Here is a 7462-nt window from a genome sequence, read left to right on the forward strand (position 1 = left end):
CTAAACTTTTATTGATTCTAAGCATAAAACTTATTTCCTTTTCTTATATCCTTATACTAGAAATTAATCTTTTAATTTCTCTTTTACTTTCTTCTTCTTTTTCTTTTCTTTCTTCTTTTCTTATTTTTCTTTGGGCCTAGGCTTAGTACCATCTTTGTTTTGCGCGCTCTCTAATAGTGACTGAGGTAGCGAGCCTCTAGTCCTATGAGGTAAAGACCTTGGTCTTACCAGGGCCAAGACCATGGAATTGGTCACCTGGATTTGTTTAACGACAACCTTGGAAGTCGGGTACTAGCCTCTTACTTTAGTTTACTTGTTATCTCTTTTTAACTAGACTTTAGTCTTTTTCTTACTCATGCTTCTTATAATCCTTTATTGGAGCCTATTAGAATCCTGTAGATATGTCTAACAAGTGTAGGATTACAATTAACTAAGCATGCTATATAAAAACAATACAAGGGAAACAAATCTAGACTCTCTCTAAGCATGTTATAAAACAAAGCATCAGAAAAGTAAATCTGAACTTTCTAAACATGCTGTAAAACAAAGGAAAAGAAAGTACATCGGAACTTACTAATCATGCTTTAGAATAGAGCAAAAGAGAGCTAGTTTGAACTTTTAAAACATGCTGTGATAAGAGCAAAGAAAGCTAATCTAATCTTACTAATCATGCTATAAAATAGAGCAAAAGAAAACTAATTCAAACTTGCTAATCATGCTATAAAATAGAGCCAAAGAAAGTAACTTTAAGCTTTCTAAACATGTTGTAAAATAGAGCAAAAGAAAGCTAATTCAAACTTGCTAATCAAGCTGTAAAATAGAGCAAAAGAGAGCTAATTTGGACTTTCTAAACATGCTGTAAAATTGAGCAAAAGAAAGCTAACTTGGACTTACTAAACATGCTATAAAATAGAGCAAAAGAAAGCTAACTTGGACTTACTAAACATGCTGTAAAATAGAGCAAAAGAAAACTAATTTGATCTTGCTAATCATGCTACAAAATGGAGCAAAAGAAAACTAATTTAATCTTGCTAAATGGCACAAACGTAACGAAAATGCTAAACTATAGGCGAACAAAACTAGAAGCAAAATGAGAAATCTGCACCGTTACATCTATTGATCACGCCTACTGCCAACACAAGAACTACCATAAACTTAAATGGGAATACTGTACTGATATGCTTAATAGAACCACACGCTTACAATTAATCTACATGCTAAGCTTAATCCTTAAAGTCGTTTACACCAAAAGGAAAATCATACTTGTAACGACCCGCCTTCTACTGACTAGGCTGTAAGGCCGATCGTCACATTATGATGTGCTAAATTACTATTGCGGAAATCTGGATTGATTAAAATTTTACTAAACTGATTACTGTAAAATCTGAACTTAATGTTCTAGGTGTACCTAGGAGTTGTACACATGCTGGGAAGATAATCTATGCCTCTCGGTTGTCCTGCTAGCTGTAACCAGGCATTCCAATCGATACATAATCGATTGGGCTGTCGGATCGATCCAGTGATCGATCCATCTTGATACTAGCATGGGGAAAAACTCTGGATCGGTCGGCTGACCGATCCACAAGCTATCTTGCCTCTGTATGCGGCTGGATCGGTCTACCGACCGATCCAGGAGTACACTGATCGGTCGGTAGACCGATCCAGAGGCTCACTGATCGGTTGGCTGACCGATCAGTGAGCTTTATACTTCCCTGATCGCATCTGGATCGGTCGGCTGACCAACCCACAAGCTATCTTGCTTCTGTATGCGGCTGGATCGGTCTACCGACCGATCCAGGAGTACACTGATCGGTCGGTAGACCGATCCAGTGGCTCACTGATCGGTTGGCTGACCGATCAGTGAGCTTTATACTTCCCTGATCGCATCTGGATCGGTCGGCTGACCGACCCACAAGCTATCTTGCTTCTGTATGCGGCTGGATCGGTCTACCGACCGATCCAGGAGTACACTGATCGGTCGGTAGACCGATCCAGTGGCTCATTGATCGGTTGGCTGACCGATCAGTGAGCTTTATACTTCCCTGATCGCATCTGGATCGGTCGGTTGACCGATCCATAAACTCTCTGTTCGCGACTGGATCGATCAGCTGACCGATCCAGTGGCACAACCCACTTCTGATCGATCTGTAGATCGATCAGGTTTCTGATTTCAAATCAGAACCCCGGATTTCAGCACTTGTTCGTGCCAAAATCTCACACAACAATTATATAATGCATGGAAAACGTTCTAATATCTATCAGCTAGCATTCTAACATGATATAGTGCGAGGTTTATTAATTTATAACATTTAAACCACGAGAAATGCATAAAGGTATCTTTAGAAAAGAAACTAAGTTCTTAATTTGCTAAACTCCCTAAGGATCTTCGTTCTAGGTTCCTGCCACACACACCATCTCTGCATTGACCTCCAACTTCCTCTGCTAGTCCATCTTCCCTTTACCTTTATCTGCAGTATAAGGGAAAATAGTATCTGTAAGCTTTAAGCTTAGTAAGAAACCAACTACCTCACTAAAACATGCAACGATGCAAACATGTTTTTAAAGAATGCTATTTAAAAACATGCACTGAATTTGTTAAAGCATGGCATACTGAAGTTACATGGCATAAATACTGAAACATGGCATGCATAATAAAATCTAAGCATGGAGCTATTTCATGGTATCAACTAGGAGAACTAAACTGAAACTAAAACTGAGCTAACGTTATATTCACATAACTAGATTACGAGTTTGAGAGCTATTATCATAATAAGTGAAAATAGTAATCATACTGCTGTTTGGGCCCAACAACTGTACTTGCTGTGCGCGCATCCCTAGCTAGACCCGGGTTTGCAAGTCCTGCATTTAGTAGGGTTTACTAGGTTATCTAAACCTAGGGACGACTATGGGAGCCCAACCCAATGGATATCTAATCCAGTACAGTGCCACTGAGAAAGTAAAATACTGAACATAAGATAACAAATTCCTGTCTTGTTTTTACTAGGTTGTCTAAACCCAGAACTAGGTTATCTAAACCTAGAGGCGACTGTGGGAGCCCACCCATTGGACATCTAGTCCTGTAAAAGCTGTAGCAAGACTACATGAGCTGTGAAATGCTCCTATTGCATTTAACTAAGCTATTAAAATGCCTAAGTTGCATTTTAACTGTGCTAGTAATTTAATCGAACACTTGGTATGCGCTAATTCGCATCCTTCGTGCCGAAAAGCTATATACTACTAACTAAAACATGGAATTCACACGGAAGCTACTTATACTGCAGGTGAGGGGTTTCTTACCTCCTGTTCATAATTTCTTACGATTCTAATCGCTAGGTTTCATGGAGGAGAGATCTCTTCGACGATCTTCTCGCGTCTATGCGTTCCTCTCGCGGAGGGGAGCGTCCTCGTGCCCTTGGAACCCTTGGGACAGAACCCTTGCTTGTTCTTGTGGTTGGCGCCGAGAGGAAGAGAGGAGAAGGGAGGGTTGCGGCGTGGCTAGGGTGAGGAAAAGAGAGGTTGCCGATTAAAAATAAAACTCTCACTTAATAATTTCTTATTTATATTAAGAGGTAATTCTGGCCCAACCTGAATATAAACTTAATTGTTTCCCTTTCCTTTCAGCACGGCCCTGCTAGGTTCACCTGGTTACTAAGGTTCACCATAAGTCATAGAACCCAATGGGTCTCGGGTTCAATTCCCGCGTAGGCCGTTTTCGTTTTCTATTTGTTTTTGCTACTTCCGCTACTCTAAAAATTCTGTAAAAATATCCTAAAATTCCAGAAAAATCATAGAATATTTCTAAAATAACTTTGAAAATTTTCGGGCGTTACAATCCCCCATACCTTATAAAAAGTTCGTCCTCTAACTTAGAATAATTCTGGATATTTCTGTCTCATGCTGGCTTTTGTCTCCCATGTCGCCTCTTCTGCTGTGTGACTGTGCTAAATAACTTTGACTAATGGTACTTCCTTGTTCCGCAATTTCTTAACTGCTCGGTCTATTATCTGAATAGGTCGACTGTCATAGCTGAGGTCGTCGCGGATCTGTACCGACTGGGGCTCAATCACCTGGGTGGCATCTAGGGTATGCTTCTTCAGCATAGAGACATGAAATACATTGTGGACAGCTGACATTTCCTGGGGTAGCTCTAGCTCATATGCTACCTTGCCCACTCTTCTGCTGATAAGGTATGGTCCCACATATCTGGGACTCAACTTGCCCTTCTTCCCAAAACGCATTACTCCCTTCATGGGGGTTACTCTGAGGAATACTGAATCCCCAACTGAAAACTCTAAAGGTCTGCGCCGTGTATCAGCATGGCTTTTCTGGCGACTCTGAGCTGTCTCTATCCTCTGGCGGATCTGTTGTATAGCTGCTGTGGTATCTGCTACTAGATCTGTCTGAAGTTCGAGTTCTTTCTGTTCACCACTCTCATACCAGCAGATTGGAGATCTACACCTCCGCCCATAGAGAGCCTCATAAGGTGCCATACCGATAGTGGCATGATAGCTGTTGTTGTATGCAAATTCTGCTAAACTCAGATATTTGCACCAACTTCCTTTGAAATTTAGGGCACATGCTCAGAGCATATCTTCGAGTACCTGATTTACCCGCTCCGTCTGTCCATCTGTCTGAGGATGGAAGGCTGTGCTAAACTTTAACTTCGTGCCCAAAGCTGTCTGTACACACTCCCAGAAGTGTGACGTGAACCTACTATCTCTGTCTGAAATAATGGTTCGTGGGACTCCATGTAATCTAATGATCTCCTTGAGATACAACTGTGCTAGCTGTTCCATAGAGTAGGATATCCTGATAGCTAAGAAGTGGGCTGATTTGGTCAATCTGTCGACTATTACCCAGATGGTATCAAAACCATTCGTGGTTCTGGGTAATCCCACTATGAAATCCATGGAAATATCCTCCCACTTCCATTCTGGTATCTGTATGGGCTGCAAAACTCCCCCTGGTCTCTGATGTTCTGCCTTAACCCTCTGACAGGTTAGGCAGGTGCTGACATATCGAGCGATGTCTCTCTTCATCCCAGGCCACCAAAAACATTTCTTCAAGTCCTGATACATTTTGGTGGAGCCAGGATGCATCGCATAGGGAGTCTTGTGAGCCTCATCAAAAATCTTTCTTCGTAGTTCCTTCTGATCCGGAACACATAGCCTGTCACCAAAATACAACACCCCACTATCTGATATTCTGAATTCTCCACTTTCTGTTCCTGCTAATCCTTGCTTGATTTTCTGTATTTCAGGATCCTGCTCCTGAGCTGTCTGGATGTCACCAAGCAAGGTAGACTCTAATGTCATAGTAGAGAGCTGTCCGACTATGAGCTCGAGACCGAAATCTGTGATCTCTTTCTGTAGGGGCGGTGCCATGGCTGCTAGAGATAATAGGGTAGCGCTGGACTTCCTGCTGAGGGCATCTGCTACCCTATTCGCTTTTCCTAGGTGGTAGAGGATATCTATGTCATAGTCTTTGACCAGTTCTAGCCATCTGCGCTGTCGCATATTCAGATCCTTCTGAGTGAAGAAGTACTTCAGACTCTGATGATCTGTATACACTCTGCACTGAGCTCCATACAAGTAATGTCTCCAAATCTTGAGAGCGAACACCACTGCTGCAAGCTCAAGGTCATGAGTAGGGTAATTCTTCTCATAATCCTTAAGTTTTCTTGAGGCATAGGCGATCACCTTGCCATCTTGCATCAGCACTGCTCCTAGTCCCAACTTTGAGGCATCACTATATATGTCAAAACTATCTACGTTCTCTGGTAGAGACAGAATAGGTGCACTGGTCAATCTCCTTTTCAGCTCGCTGAAACTGTTCTCACAGTCCTCTGTCCACTGAAATTTTTTGTTCTTTCTGGTAAGAGCTGTCAGTGGGGAAGCTATCCTGGAGAAGTCCTCTACGAATTTCCTGTAGTAACCTGCTAATCCCAGAAAGCTTCTGATCTCATTGGCGTTCTTGGGTCTTTTCCAGTTGCTCACAACTTTTATCTTACTGGGGTCTACCATGATACCATCCTTTGAGATGATGTGACCCAGGAAGGACACTTGATCTAACCAAAATTCATATTTTGTGAACTTAGCGTACAACTGGTTCTGCTGAAGGGTCTGCAGTACTATTTTCAGGTGCTCTGCGTGTTCTTCCTGAGTTCCTGAGTAGATAAGAATGTCATCGATGAATACAATAACAAATTTATCTAGGTAATCCCTGAATACCCTGTTCATGAGGTCCATGAAAGTAGCTGGAGCATTTGTCACGCCAAAGGGCATGACTACGAACTCATAATGTCTGTATCTAGTCCTGAATGCTGTCTTGGGTATGTCCCCTTCTTTAACCTTCACCTGATGATAACCTGATCTGAGGTCTATTTTAGAGAATACTGCTGCTCCCTTTAGCTGATCAAACAGGTCATCTATTCTAGGAAGAGGATACCTGTTCTTGATTGTGACTTGGTTCAGTGCCCGGTAGTCTATACACAGGCGCATGCTCCCGTCTTTCTTCTTCACGAACAATACAGGTGCTCCCCATGGTGAGTGACTAGGACGTATGAAGCCCTTGTCAAGCAGCTCCTGTAATTGCTCATAAAGTTCCTTCAGTTCTACTGGAGCCATGCGGTAAGGTGCTTTGGAGATAGGATTTGTACCGGGAATGAGCTCTATCTCAAATTCGATCTCCCTGTCTGGTGCTAGGCCTGGTAACTCTTCAGGAAAGACTACTGGGTAGTCACACACGACTCGGACCTCTGCTAGCTGTTGGTCCTTCTCCTAACTGGTACTGACTACGTGTGCTAAGAACCCCGTACATCCTGAATCCATTAACCTCTGTGCCTTCATAGCTGAGAGAAACTTTTTGGCCTTTCTCCTGGGTTCTCCGACGAACTCAAACTGCGCTTCTGCTTCAGGTTGGAATATGACTTTCTGTTTACGGCACTCGATGGAGGCACCGTATTTGATCAAGAAGTCCATCCCGAAGATGACGTCGTAGTCGGTCATATTAATCACTATCAGATCGCAAAAGAGCTCTCTGTCTGCTATAGTGACCGGCACTGCTCTGAGCCAGTGCGTAGATGCCATAACTTCTCCTGAAGGTAAGGTCGTAAGGAACTGGCTACTGAGTACCTCTAGAGGTACTGCTAACTTCTCAGCAAATGCCCTGGATATGTATGAATGGGTTGCCCCAGTATCGAATAAGACAGTTGTACTTTGTTGTAAAATACTAATCTGACCTGTAACAACTGTCGAGGCATTTGCTACGTCCTCTCTGGTGAATGAGTAGATCCTCGCATTGGTCGTAGCTAGAGGGGCTTCTAATTTGCCCTGGCTAATATGTGGACCATCTAAAGCGGCCTGCATCTGATGTAACTGAGCTGGCTGGCCTCCATACTGAATCGGCTGTGGCTGAGGAAGACTGGTCTTGTTTGGACACTGCTTGGCCATATGCCCTTCCT

This window comes from Zingiber officinale, chromosome 9A (genome assembly GCF_018446385.1).
Source record: "Zingiber officinale cultivar Zhangliang chromosome 9A, Zo_v1.1, whole genome shotgun sequence".
NCBI classification, from domain to species: Eukaryota; Viridiplantae; Streptophyta; class Magnoliopsida; order Zingiberales; family Zingiberaceae; genus Zingiber; species Zingiber officinale.